This window comes from Staurois parvus, unplaced genomic scaffold (assembly GCF_062004578.1).
Source record: "Staurois parvus isolate SC_StPar_1 unplaced genomic scaffold, SC_StPar_1.0 ptg000147l, whole genome shotgun sequence".
Classification (NCBI taxonomy): domain Eukaryota; kingdom Metazoa; phylum Chordata; class Amphibia; order Anura; family Ranidae; genus Staurois; species Staurois parvus.
This window is the reverse complement of record NW_028317943.1, coordinates 8,333,852-8,348,571: the sequence shown is the minus strand read 5'-3', so window position 1 is coordinate 8,348,571 and position 14,720 is coordinate 8,333,852.

Here is a 14,720-nt window from a genome sequence, read left to right as displayed (position 1 = left end):
TGGCATCCTCTTTGTCTGCCAGCTATATCCTTGGGTCTTCTCCACATCTGGGTGTACCAAAATGGCAGTAGATGTGCTACTTCCAGCGGCGGGAGACACATTTCTGGTTCCCGCAAGTGGTCATTCCTTGTTGTTCAAGTGCAAATAGATACCAAACACGGCAAGATTTAAATATGTACATATAGATTTAAAATTGCGCAGACCCGTGAAATGGAGACAAACTACAGTACCTAAAATTGTCCCTCCTTGTTGTTCCGGTGTAAATAGATACCAAACATGGCAAGATTTAAATATGTATATATGGATTTAAAATTGCGCAGATCCGTGAAATGGAGACAAACTACAGTACCTAAAATTGTCAATAGCCAATGCTTTAAAAGTCTGTACAGGTTGTCTGTATAGAGTTAAACATGTGCTATGGCACTAGAGTTTTTGCTTTCATTCCAACAGTCACAGTAATACCTGATATATGTACCTTAGATTGTACACCCCTTAAGGGGTAGGGACTGATGTGAATGTACAATATATATGTAAAGCGCTCCGTAAATTGATGGCGCTATATAAGTACCTGTAATAAATAAAAAATAAATATGTTGTTTAATCCCCATTTACATATGCATACCGGACCTACATCCAGCTTTGTAAAATGTTCATCCATTTTATTATCATCCCCGTAGGCCATTTGGGCCTGCATAGTCTGGCAATTTCCACATCCTGCCCTGTTGCTAGTAAGAGAAAACTGTTGGTGCTCACACTGTCATTAACCCCTTCATGCCTAAGGGTATAACAAATCTTCATGCCTAAGGGTATAACAAATCTTCATGTCTAAGGGTATAACAAATCTTCATGCCTAAGGGTATAACAAATCTTCATGCCTAAGGGTATAACAAATCTTCATGTCTAAGCACAATTTTGCAGCGTTGACATGTGTTAGTAAACCCGTCCATATCATCACAACTACTTTGTACATCCAGGTGGATTATACCTTGTTTTTTTCAGGACAAATTGGACTTTCATTTGGTGGTGAATGGTAATGGATATCTCCTGATTTTTTTTTTATTATCAAAGGAAAAGTGGCCCAAAATAGTGAAAAAAAATAATTTTTTTTTTATTTAGCTGTGTGTTTCTTGTTACGACCATAACCTACCACCAAAGAACAACCCAAAATAAATTCTCCAGCTCTTGAGGATCGCAGCAACACCATCAATGTGTATGTTATCTCTTGTCTGTACCCGTAGTACGGCCCAGAAACAATAGTGCGCATTTTGTTTGTCTTTTTTTTACCTAAAACATACTGACACCAATTTTTTTTTTTTAAATCCTGACCTTGACCCAAACACTAACCCTGGCACTGAACGAGATCAAACCTTGATCTAGGTATTTTTCTTTATTTGTTCTATTACTTTTAACCTTTTTGGTTTTTTTTGTTTTTTTACAAATTGTTTTTCTCTCTCTATGACAGGAGTTAGAGAGATACAATGTATTTCTCTTCTCCATTCATAGAGAAAAAAAAAGCAAGGGGGCCGGGCTGTACAGTGATCACTCTGATGGCCAATCAGAGGCTATCGCAGCGATCATGTGACCCGGAATCAGGAGTCCCGGGTCCTGATTGTAAGAATGGGACCCGGGCTCTCAGTGACACCGCGGTCTCTGTGCTGGGAGTGCGCCAAGCAGCGCGCGCCCAGCACAAAGACAGGTACGCAAATATGCAGCCCCACAGGAAAAAAGCCCAGTTCTGTGAGGCCACATATTTGTGTGAGGTCGGCGTCAAGGGGTTAACATCTCCTGCAAAGTGGTGGAGATTTAAAGCAGAGCCTCTATTTGGAGAAGTTGGGAGAGTGATGTAAAGTATCAGATATCAGTTCCAGAGGAGCATAGCTCTTTATTTCATACCTGAAACATATGAAGCTTCAAAACATTCATTTATCAAAATCCCATGCTTTTATATTGTGCTTGCTCATATATGAGCGATCAAGTACCTTTAGTCTAACACTTGAAGCTCAAAAAGAATGGGGCCATAGACTTCAATGGGAATGCCTGAAAAGAGAGAGCTTTTCAAGCCGAAACTTACATCTCCTAGTGACTAGCTTTTCTATTGGCTAAAATGAAAGCGCTGCAGCCCATTTATGCCTGAAAAAACACGCAGAAAACAAAAATTGCCTCCAAAATCACCTGTAAACATCCAGACATGGGCCTCATGCACACTAGGTGTTTAGCCCCAGTACACGGGGCTTCAGCATTTACAGTTATGACCAAAAATATTGGCACCCCTGTATTTCTGTCAGATAATGCACCACTTTGCCCAGAAAATTGTTGCAATTACAAATGTTTAGGCATTCTCATGTTTTTTCTTTTGTTTGTATTGGTATGACACAAAAGTGCAGAAACAAAAAGCCAAATTTGACACATTACATGCAAAACCCCAAAAATGGACTGGACAAAATTGTGATGCTCCTGTAATTAAACGCACCTGTATCAATTTAACAAAACAATGTTCCTGTATCCACTGCGCAATATTGTCAAGAAGTTTACAGCCCATGGCACTGTAGCTAATCTCCCTGGATGTGGATGAAAGAGAAAAACTCAATCAAAGATTGCAACAATGGTGTATTCGAATGGTGGATAAAGAACCTCGATTAACTTCCACACAAATTCAAGTTGACCTTCAGGCACAGGGTACAACTGTGTCAGCTCGCACTATATGTCACCATCTGAATGAAAAGGATGCTATGGTAGGTGTGCTGCCTAGCCCCACTGCCAGCAGCCCATCAAACTTTACAAGAGGCTGACAGCTGCTACAGAAGGGCAGTGTACTTCAGTTTATAAAAAGAAATATAAGCGAGCACATATAATGAGATCTTATAGTTAGTGTTATACCTAGTAGTCGTTAGTACTGTAGGGGATAGGTAATAATTTATATATTCATAAATTCACATAAAAAAAGTATAAAAGCAAGTTCTAAAAAATTATATGTAAAATTATGTAAGTAAATTAATTACGGATAAATGAAATAGCTGCTAGCACCTAAGGTATCGGTAACTGTCCAAATGTAAACGTATATCATAAACGTGCAGCGCTGTAAACTCATGAAACAAATATCTTATATCATACTCGAATATATAAAGTGCAAGCAAGTGCGTGAATAGTGCAATCAAATAAATCACTGAGAGTCTGTGACGACCACAAATATTATACAGCAGGCAGTGAAAACTGCTAATGTCCTTTATCCAAGTGTGCAAGTGCAAACGTGCGGTTATTGATGAAGAGAATCCACCGCCTCGGATGGATGTACACACCAGACTGCAATTAAATCAGCGTATCTGTTTATATCACACATCTGGTATGCCCCTGAGGACATGCTGTCGCAGGAAACGCGTGGGAAGCCTACATTGCTGACGTCACGCCGCCGCTACCGAGGAGCGGTGGCCATCTTGGTATTTGATCTCACAATTTATTTACTCCACGTGGATGTTTTCTTACTACTGTGATTTAAACTCTTCAATAAATACTGCACTATATAAGCCCTTTCTGTTTCCTGTGGTTGAGCTGATTCCCCCCAGGATTAGATGACACCTGCCCCTACTGACGAATGGATGGAGCTGCAGGAGTAAATCTGGAGCCGTTATTATACCCCCAGATGAGTGATATAAACAGATGCGCTGATTTACTTGCAGTCTGGTGAGTGTACATCCATCCGAGGCGGTGGATTCTGTTAATCAATAACCGCACGTTTGCACTTGCACACTTGGATAAAAGGACATTAGCAGTTTTCACTGCCTGCTGTATAATATTTGTGGTCGTCACAGACTCTCAGTGATTTATTTGATTGCACTATTCATGCACTTGTTTGCACTTTATATATTCGAGTATGATATAAGATATTTATGTTTCATGAGTTTACAGTGCTGCACGTTTATGATATACTTCAGTTTATAGCAGTATATGCCCATGGATGAATGCCCAGGCAAAACTTCTTGTGTTCTAGACGTTCGTCCCTGAGCAAATACTGCCCTAAACGCTGATACTGATAGGTGCACCGTGCACCGTTCAGCATCAGGGCTGGAATGCACATGTTTGCTCTGCCCACAGTGAACAACAAAGCCCCGTGCCTCAGAGCTAATCATTCAGTTTGCATAGGGCCTCAGGTGTGAATACAGCCCTAAAGAAACATTGTGTAGCAAAATTGTCTCAAAGATGTGACACAATGACTACAGCGGCAACACAAATAACAATTTACTCCAACACTCCACTCTCCTGATCTCCTATACCTATATTGTGAGGTTGTTACAATTGCCTTAATGAACCACCTCCTCTGTTTTCTACCAAAATATTTTTTGTCCATATATAGCGTGTCCCTTTTTCTTACAGTGGAATAGTGGGAAATCTTGCAACAATTGAAGTAGGAGGAAAGTTGGAATCCAACTACTTATTTCTGGTCAGCAACTCAAACTATTAAAGCATATGGCTCAACATAAAAAACAACAATAGAAAACTGTCATTTTTTTAAAATAAATTCTTTATTTTAGTTATGGCACACGGCAACAATACATAGACCAAAGATAAACAGTATATTTTACAGTTCTAAAGACCTGTACATGTGATCAACATAGTACACGAGAAACAGACGGTGTCATTCAACACCCCATACCTTCCCTAAATAGTTGGACACACAGGTCCAACTCCGTAAATACAAAAGACACCCGTCTGCATAGTTCTGATGTCTCAGGGTAGGGGAAGTCTTTTTGCCTCGCGCTGCACCTTTTAGGTTTTCTTTTTTCCATCAATAAGCAGCAGTCAGAAGAAGAAGTAGGTGAAGAGAAGAGGGAGAGAGGGGAAAGAAAGATAAGAGAAAGAAAAAAAAAAAGGGGGAGGGCAGAAGTGGGGAATTCTATTCAATGCCATTCCCCCTCCAGCCACCACAGAGCTTTACCAGATTGTAGGGTGGGACAATCCAATGAGCTACACAACTGTCATTTTTAAAGGGAAAGTTTAAATGGTAACTCCAATTTCAAGGGAAAGATATATTGTAAATTTAAAAATAATAATATAGCATATACAATTTGAACAAAAGCTATATGGTACTATAACAGTAATTTAAAAAAAACCTGTCCGTTTGAATCTGCAGTGATTGTAATATTCTGTAAAAGGTATTCTGTACACAGATGCTGTACAGAACGGCAACAAAAATTTTTATTTTTTTGCTTGTGTGATTGGCTCACTGATTTTCCCAGAAGTCTGCATTTTGGGCATCTCCCAATCTTCTGCAACAAACGTTTCATTTTGGTGAGATACTCCCAAAGGGTTAATCACATTTAAGGGGATTCAGACCCTACCACTTTCCTCATTAGAACCCTGCAAGTGCAGCAGCTGATCAATAATGAAAAAGCCACTTTCATTCACTTTGAACATGGACACAGACAAACAGCTACGGTATTTATTCAGAACCGGAATCTGCAATAAAGTTTGGTAAAATCCCTGTAATGTAAATAGGCCACTTAGAGAGGATTGTTTTTTATCAACAAAAGTGGAGTTACTCTTTACGAAAAAGAAGTGTTTCACACATTCAAAGTGGTTCAATAGAACAGTGGTTCCATCAATGGAATTATTCTCAAATTTTAATACATTTTTTATTGTTATTCATAGCATCGTGTATATGATGCCTGCCAAGTATACCAAACGTTTAGGACTTGTACACACTATATCCATTGATCTATTAAGAGCAACACAAGGGCACATAGAAAATAACTGTTTTCTATTTGCCCTGTTCGCATCACAACGGTGTTTTGCATAAAAATGTAGGCATGCTGCAATTTTATACAGCACAATTCACTGCAACGCTTGCCACCACAATGTGCTGCGGTGCGTAGGCTTGAATGAAGTATCATTTTGTGACTCTTCAAGAAAGTTAAAGTGGAACTAAACCTACAATAGAAAAAAATGCAAGCAGACAAGTTTTTATTGCAGAAGAGACATTTTATGTCTCTTCTGCAATAATACAAACTTACCTGCCTGTTCACGATCTTCTGCTGAATGTACAGTGAGCTGCGCATGCACAGCTCAGCAGATATTCCTGACACACTCCAATGGTGATGGAATAAATGATTCACATGCGCATATGTGGGAGTTAAATCACCCCCTACAGCCAGTCACCAGGAAGAAGCCCAGAGATCTAACAGTCTTATCCCTGGAAGGTGGAGATGATGATCTGCGGACCATAGTTCTGTAAAAGAAAAAAAGTGCCTCTACATTATAACAACACAAAGCACCACCCTTACACAACAGACACCACCCTGCACATGTATTATTTATTTATTACAGGTACTTATATAGCGCGATCAGTTTACGCAGTGCTTTATATATTGTACATTCACATCAGTCCCTAACTCTCAAGGGGTGTACAATCTAAGGTCCCTAACTCACATTCATACACACACATATTAGGGCCAATTTAGACAGGATACAATTAACCTACCAGCATGTCTTTGGAGTGCGGGGGGAGGGAAGCTGGAGGAAACCCACGCAGGCACAGGGAGAACATGCAAACTGGGTAGGTGATGCCGTGGTTGGGATTTGAACCAACTACCCTAGTACTGCCAGGCAGGAGTGCTAACCACTTTTCCACTGTGCTGCCCCACATGCTTATTGTGGGGGCTGGGTGAAGGGCCCTCACGGGTGTGTATATTAGCAGTGGCTTGTAGGCATGCCTTGGAACCCACATTTCTCCAGCTCTATACAAATTGTCAATCCACCTCTGCCAGATACTGATTATTAGAGAAGTGGTGGGAACCTAATTGAGGCTGGATATTTTGGTGTTCTGTGTGTCAGCATGTACAGTCATAGTGCACGGCGGGAGATGAGGTTTTGGATATAGAAGGGAAGCACAGAACCTTTAATAGTTTTTTTTTAACCACTTGCCCTCCAGAGGATTTACCCCCCTTCCTGACCAGGCCATTTTGTGCGTTACGGCGTTGTGTTACTTTAACTGACAATTGCGTGGTCGTGCAACACTGCACCCAAATGAAATTTACATCCTTTTTTTCCACGAATAGAGCTTTCTTTCCGTGGCATTTAATCGCCTGTGCATTTTTATTTTTTGCGCTATAACAAAAAAAAGACCGAAAATTTTGAGGAAAAAAACTATATTTTTGACTTTTTGATATTAAACATGTCAAGTAACAAAATGTAAAAAATCAAATTTCTGCATAAATTAAGACCAAAATGTATTCTGCTACATGTCTTTGCTATAAAACAAATCCCAATACATGTAAATTAATTGGTTTATGTGAAAGTTACAGCATTTACAAATGGAAGTATATATATATATATATATATATATATATATATACTGAGATTTTTAATTTTTTTTATTTTTACTAGTAATGGTGACGATCAGCGACTTATTAAAGGGACTGAGACGGGCATTCTGACACTCGGGGAAACTGACATCGCCAGTGACACCAATACAGTGATCAGTGCTAATAAAAAGCACTGACACTGTACTAATGGCACTGGGCATTAGTGGTGCAGGTAGGGGTGCCAGAAATGTAAAATCACATTATATATATATATATATATATATATATTTGATTTTGCGCACCCGTGCTGCCCTGTAGCAGTACTTCTGCTGTAGGGCGGACAGGAAGCGGTTAGTGCTGTCTGAGATTTTTTCTCACTTCTTACCCTAATGACCAGTATCTAGGAGAGGATGCGAGTCAAAATCTCCCAATGGTGGGTATAGACAACAGTAAATAGCTTGAAAAGTTAAAGGGATTGTAGATTTTTGTTACTAAATTAATGTTTTTTTGCTGTACCCATTGAAAAATTCTCCTACCTTTCAGTCCTGGTGTCAACGTTGTGACTGGCACAGGACGTAGGGTAAACTCTGCCCAACGGGGAACGTGGATGGAGGAATCTGCACTGCCACAACCGTGGTTGCTTGAATACCCATACAGTGGTTACATCTGACAGAACAACAATTTTTCAACAAGCTCCTTCAAATTTTCAGTCATTGTCCATCAAGCCAGGTTGTGCCGATAGGGCCACCCACAGCTCGAAGTTTGGCCAATTCAGCTGGAATCAGATGAAATTTGCATAGTGTATGGCCAGGTTAACTTTTAACCATTGTATCCAAACCTAAAAAAAATATATTGTCTGGAGATGCACTTTAAATCAATGGCAGCCTATTTTCAGAGTACAGATTTTCTTAAACAAATGTAACCTTAACTTGAATGGCCATAAAAGAACCAAAAAACAGGTTATGTAACAGATTTAAGCACTCCCTGAGGAATGATGGAACAAACAGGTCCTTTTATCCCTATCTTACCAAAAAAAAGTTCCAGCATAATGTCAATATCGAATAGTCATTTCTTCCATTTTCTATGGTGAAATGTGAAACAAAAGTCTCTATTCTGCATGTGCCACATCCATCCAACACGTGAATTTGGAGGAAGAAAATTGGGACAAGTCTTGGAGGCATGTGAGCCCTTCAATTACCTGCTTTCTGATCAACAGAAGTGTAATGTAATAGATCCTTGTAATACACTTGGATTAACTCCTACTTTAGTCCAAGCACAAGTCTTACATTACAATATTTTTTAACAGAGTGATGTATTATACTCTCACAGCTTTGTAAAGTAGGTAGAATGAGTAATAACATTACCTCTTTTATGTTGAGGTACAAGTACTGGCTCAAACTGCTCAATGCTGCTGAACTCAACTCTGCCTTGAGATTATATCACAACTTGTCAAAAATTGGATTTGAAACCCATTGGGCTGAAATGCATTGCTTGTAGAGAAATGCAGTGTTTGTGCACCAGTCTCTGATGTTTTTGTCACTGAAATAAAGTCTTGGATTTTTTCTCACTCCGGTGATCACCTTGATAAGTTTAGTTGTGTTATTGTGAAGGAACACAGATCCTGACTCCTGGAGCAAGACAGCAAAGTGAGTTTATAATGGTGAGCAAGTCAAATATTTGTGAATGAGATTATACCTAAAGGATAAGAAACTCCAGACCCTGGTGAGGTGTTGTCAGCAGTCTTCTTCTTCTGTCTGACCCTGGGTTGTGATAGATGTTCTAAAGACTGTTGAAATTTCAAAGCCTGTAATGGCAGCATAAAGCCATAGAATTAAATTGTTGATCGTGAACATCATAAATTGCATCTCTGGAATATACAGACAGGGAATGAAACATGTAGCTGAGTTGGTGGTTGTGGGATAAAACTGAATAGTTCTTAAAGAGCATGAATCACAACATAAGACCTATATTCCCTTTTTTCTGTTTTTTTCACATACTGATAAAGGAAGGATGTTAGATTGTTTAAAGGCCAATTTAACCCTTTCATTAAATTTGGTTTATTTATTACAGGTACTTACAGTGAGGAACAGAAGTATTTGAACACCCTGCAATTTTGCAAGTTCTTACACTTAGAAATCATGGAGGGGTCTGAAATTCACATTGTAGGTGCATTCCCACTCTGAGAGACAGAATTTAAAAAAACATTCAGGAAATCACATTGTATGATTTTTAAAGAATTTGTCTTGCACTGCTGACCATAAGTATTTGAACACCTGAGAAAATCAGTGTTAATATTTGGTACAGAAGCCTTTGTTTGCAATTACAGAGGTCAAACGTTTCCTGTAGTTCTTGACCAGGTTTGCACACACTGCAACAGGGATTTTGGCCCACTCCTCCACACAGATCTCCTCTAGATCTGTCAGCTTTCGGGGCTGTCGCTGAGCAACACGGAGTTTCAGCTCCCTCCAAAGATGTTCTATTTGATTTAGGTCTGGAGACTGGCTAGGCCACTCCAGAACCTTGATATGCTTCTTACGGTGCGACTCCTTGGTTATCCTGGCTGTGTGCTTCGGGTCGTTGTCATGTTGGAAGACCCAGCCACGACCCATCTTCAATGCTCTGAGTGAGGGAAGGAGGTTGTTGCTCAAAATCTCACAATAAATGGCCCCATTCATCCTCTCCTTAATACAGTGCAGTCGTCCTGTCCCCTTCGCAGAAAAGCACCCCCAAAGCATGATGTTACCACCCCCATGCTTCACAGTAGGGATGGCGTTCTTGGGATGCAACTCATCCTTCTGTTTCCTCAAAACACAACGAGTGAAGTTTAGACCAAAAAGTTCTACTTTGGTCTCATCTGACCACATGACTTTCTCCCATGCCTCCTCTGGATCATCCAGACGGTCATTGGCAAACTTCAGAGGGGCCTGGACATATGATGACTTGAGCAGGGGAACCTTCCGTGCAATGCATGATTTGAAACCATGACGGCGAAGTGTTCTACTGACAGTAACCTTTGAAACTGTGGTCCCAGCTCTCTTCATGTCATTGACCAGCTCCTCCCTTGTAGTTCTGGGCTGATTCCTCACCTTTCTTATCAGTGATACCCCACGAGGTGAGATCTTGCATGGAGCCCCAGTCCGATGGAGATTGACAGTCATCTTTAGCCTCTTCCATTTTCTAACAATTGCTCCAACAGTTGATCTATTTTCACCAAGCTGCTTGGCAATTGCCCCGTAGCCCTTTCCATCCTTGTGGAGGTCCACAATTTTGTCTCTGGTGTCTTTTGACAGCTCTTTGGTCTTGCCCATGGTAGTAGTTGGCGTCTGACTGACTGGGGGGTGGACAGGTGTCTTTAAAGAGCTCAGACAGGTGCTACTAAGTTAGATTAATGAGTGGAGTAGAGGTGGACTTTTTAAAGGCACAGTAACAGGTCTTTGAGAGCCAGAATTCTTGCTGTTTCTTATGTGTTCAAATACTTATGTTCAGCAGTGCAAGACATATAAATTATTTAAAAATCATACAATGTGATTTCCTGATTTTTTTTTTTTTTTAATTCTGTCTCTCAGAGTGGTAATGCATCTACAATGTGAATTTCAGACCCCTTCATGATTTCTAAGGGGGAGAACTTGCAAAATCGCAGGGTGTTCAAATACTTCTGTTCCTCACTGTATATGGCGCGTCGGTTTACGCAGAGCATTACACATACTGTATATATTGTACATTCACACCAGTCCCTAACCCTCAAGGAGCTTACAATCTAAGGTCCCTAACTCACATTCATACATAGAGTACACATACTAGTGGCAATTTAGACAGGAGTAAATTAACCTAATGTCATGTCTTGACACACTAACACTGACGGAAAACCCACGCAGGCACAGGGAGAACATACAAACTCCAGGCAGGTAGTGTCATGGTTTGGATTTGAACCAACGACCCTAGTGCTCCTAAGTGGAAGTACTAACCACTTGGCCATTGTGCTGTCCAGAACCATTTTGAGTCATTACTGTAATACAGTAAAGCGCTGCCCCACATGAAACATGAAAGAAAAATATATTTGAAATATATTTTAAAAATATGCTTCCCAAATATATTGACATATATTTGAAATACTACAATTTTGGCCGTATTCAATATATATATATATACACATACATACATATATACACATACATACACACACACACTGCATGCTGAAATACGGTTTTTTATATATTACAAAATATATGAAAAATATTTTTTAAAATATTTTTTTTTTAAATATATTCAGATTTTTTTTTAAATCTAAAAAAGTAATTTTAACATATATTTTTATATATATTTGTAAATGCATTAAAAAATGATGATTACATGTATTTTTAAGGACATACAGTATATTTGTAAATGCATTAAAAAAATGTAGATTAAATGTATTTTTAAGGACATACAGTATATTTGAAAATTTATTTTTAAAAACATTGCAACATACAGTTTATATGAGAGAGAGAGAGAGATTTTGAAATTTATTGAATACGGCCAAAATTGTAGTATATCAAATATATGTCAATATATTTGGGAAGAAAATTTTAAAATATATTTAGAATATATTTTTCTTCCATGTGGGGCAATACAGTAGTAAACACAAGGCTTTTTAATTTTAAGTGCTGCAGAGTCGGCCCACTGCTCTCCCACACAAAGCAGTGGTCCATCACCTCTCCAAAAACACTGCTCAGGGAGTAAGAGTGCTGCTGATTACAGTAGTGTTCAGGGGGGCATGTTGGACCACTTGACAGGCAGTCTACTGTATTGTGTGTGAGAGCATTGGTCTGATTTGCCTATCTTATGGCAGCATAGAGTATATTAACCCTTGCATGCAGCCTGACTGTATTCCAGTAATAAATCAAAAGGTTTCACTTGGGCTTTAAAAGAGAAGTATAGGTATGTTTTTTTTCCCAAATTATATTTACAGTGCCTAGGTGGATGCAGCATCGGTCTGATGTCCCCCACTGGCTCTAAGGGAAGAATGACCTCTGATCACTGAGTTCTCACCACTGCTGTGAGCAGAGAATGGTCACTGTCAGTCACCACTGTCCGCTCTTCCCCTTGCTTGTGCTCATTGGGCTGTGGAGGAGGGAGGGGGGGAGTGGCTGGCTCAGGCTCCCAGCAGATTGCTGAGAGGCTGAGCCAGGTGACGCCCAGACTCTGTACTGTAAAGTGATGCCAAAGAGATGAGGAGGAAATTAATAATGATTTGCCAAGCTCGGCATTTAACCGCCTCCCATCCACCATATAAGGAAATATAAAGTGCAGTGGTCCATCAGTGCTATCTATCAGTGCCCGTCAGTGCCACCTAACAGTGCCACCTATCATTGCCATACATGAGTGCTGCCTTTCAGTGCCCATCAGTGATGCCTGTTAGTGCCACCTACCAGTGCCTCCTCATCAGTACAGCCTATCAGTGCCCATCACTGCAGCCTCATTTGCGTACATTAGTAAAGGAAAAAAATTACTTATTTACATTTTATAACAGAAATGAAGAAATACATTTTTTCCCCCAAAATTTTCAGTCTTTTTTAGTTTAGCAGAAAAAAAAATACCCCGTGGTGATTATATACCACCAAAAGAAAGCTCTATGTCTAAAAAAAAAAAAGATAAAAATTTTGTTTGGGTGCAGTGTTGCATGACCGCGCAATTGTCATTCAAAGTGCGACAGCGCTGAAAGCTGAAAATTGTCCTGGGCAGGAAGGGGGTAAAAGTGTCCAGTAGGCAAGTGGTTAAAGATGGTAAGCTGGTGCTTGCGTCCTAATTCAGGTGTACAATTGGAGTTAGGGGTGAAGAGTCCTTGGATCAGCTGCAGATAGGTTCCAACCACACACATACATACCTCCCACCTCAGTGACTGGGTGCGTGGTCAGCGTGGCACTGCCATTGATGTCAATACAAAAGGTGGACAGTGCACCAATAGTAGTAATAAAGTTCTTTTACTGCATCACAAGTAAATCAATCATCAATGCATTTTGAGGGCACACAGGTTCTCTTTGTCTAAGGAACCTCGGGTTCTTGTACTAGTCACTACTCTTACAGTGGGGGACATAAACATGGACCATCCATGTCTACTGAAAAAGTTAAGCCTGATTTGAACACATAAATATCCCAGACTGCTTTCAGACATTTTACAGCTGTCACTAGTTTACGTTATTAAAGCAGACTTTTCACTAAACATTATACAACCTTTATTTATTGGCCCCTGCCCCCCTCCCCAAGCACTAACCCAAACTTTAAAAAAATAGAAACAGGAGAAAAAAGGGCCAAGATACTTGCTGTAGACATTGGCATCTGGTCACCTTGCCTAGGAGCCACTGCTGCCAGTCATATGGGCTGGGCTCCTGGGAAAGCCAAATCTTGCAAGAATGTGCTCCTGCGCTTGTCTTCTTTGCTCAGTTGTGAGTGCAGTACTAGGTTTTATAACCCTTGATTAAATTTGATATGCTACACTATGTTACTGTGCTTTGTGCCATAATTCTGTTTCTACAGTCATAAGCCTTCCATCTCTAGCTCTTGGCAGCAATACATAGGACAGCAGAGAAGTCAGATTATAAATAACAGACTATCTGTGCCTAGTGTGCTGTGTTATACTGCAACAACATTGAATTTATAAATTGGGATTGCCTGTTGTCTTCCCACTATAATTTCTTTGTATAATTTTCTGGGGTTTTTTTTTGTTCTTATCTCTTCTATTTGGTTCTAATTAATTGTCGGGACTATGTTCTCCCTATTATCCCTTGCTATAACATACTGAATGCTGTATAGTGAGCTCACGAATAACTTGCAGACATCTTTATGGTTCAATAATCTGTTCAATCACTGTGTTCCCAGGCAGCAGCTGGCTGGTGCCATAATCAAGAATTTACAGATTCTGCATACCTCCCAACTTTCTGTGATTGGAATGAGGGACACTTAGCAAAAGCATGTAATCATAGGACACAAACACCTACCACACCCCCTTAAAGGAGAATTATTAAAAAAAAATTATTTGCTAAACGCACAAGCACATTTTTTTTTACCATTGCTATTCCTTTATTTTGGCTTAGAAATTTACAAATGCAGCAATTTAGAAATTGGATGAAAGGTTTAGCACTGTAAACAACTTTTTATTAGATAAATAGTGCATTTTATATACAACTATATACAGGTGAAACTCGAAAAATTTGAATATCATGCAAAAGTTCATTTATTTCAGTAATGCAACTTAAAAGGTGAAATTAATATATGAGATAGACTCATCACATGCAAAGCAAGATAGTTCAAGCCGTGATTTGTCATAATTATGATGATTATGGCTTACAGCTCATGAAAACCCCAAATCCACAATCTCAGAAAATTTGAATATTACATGCAATCAATAAAACAAGGATTGTACATAGAACAATATCGGACCTCTGAAAA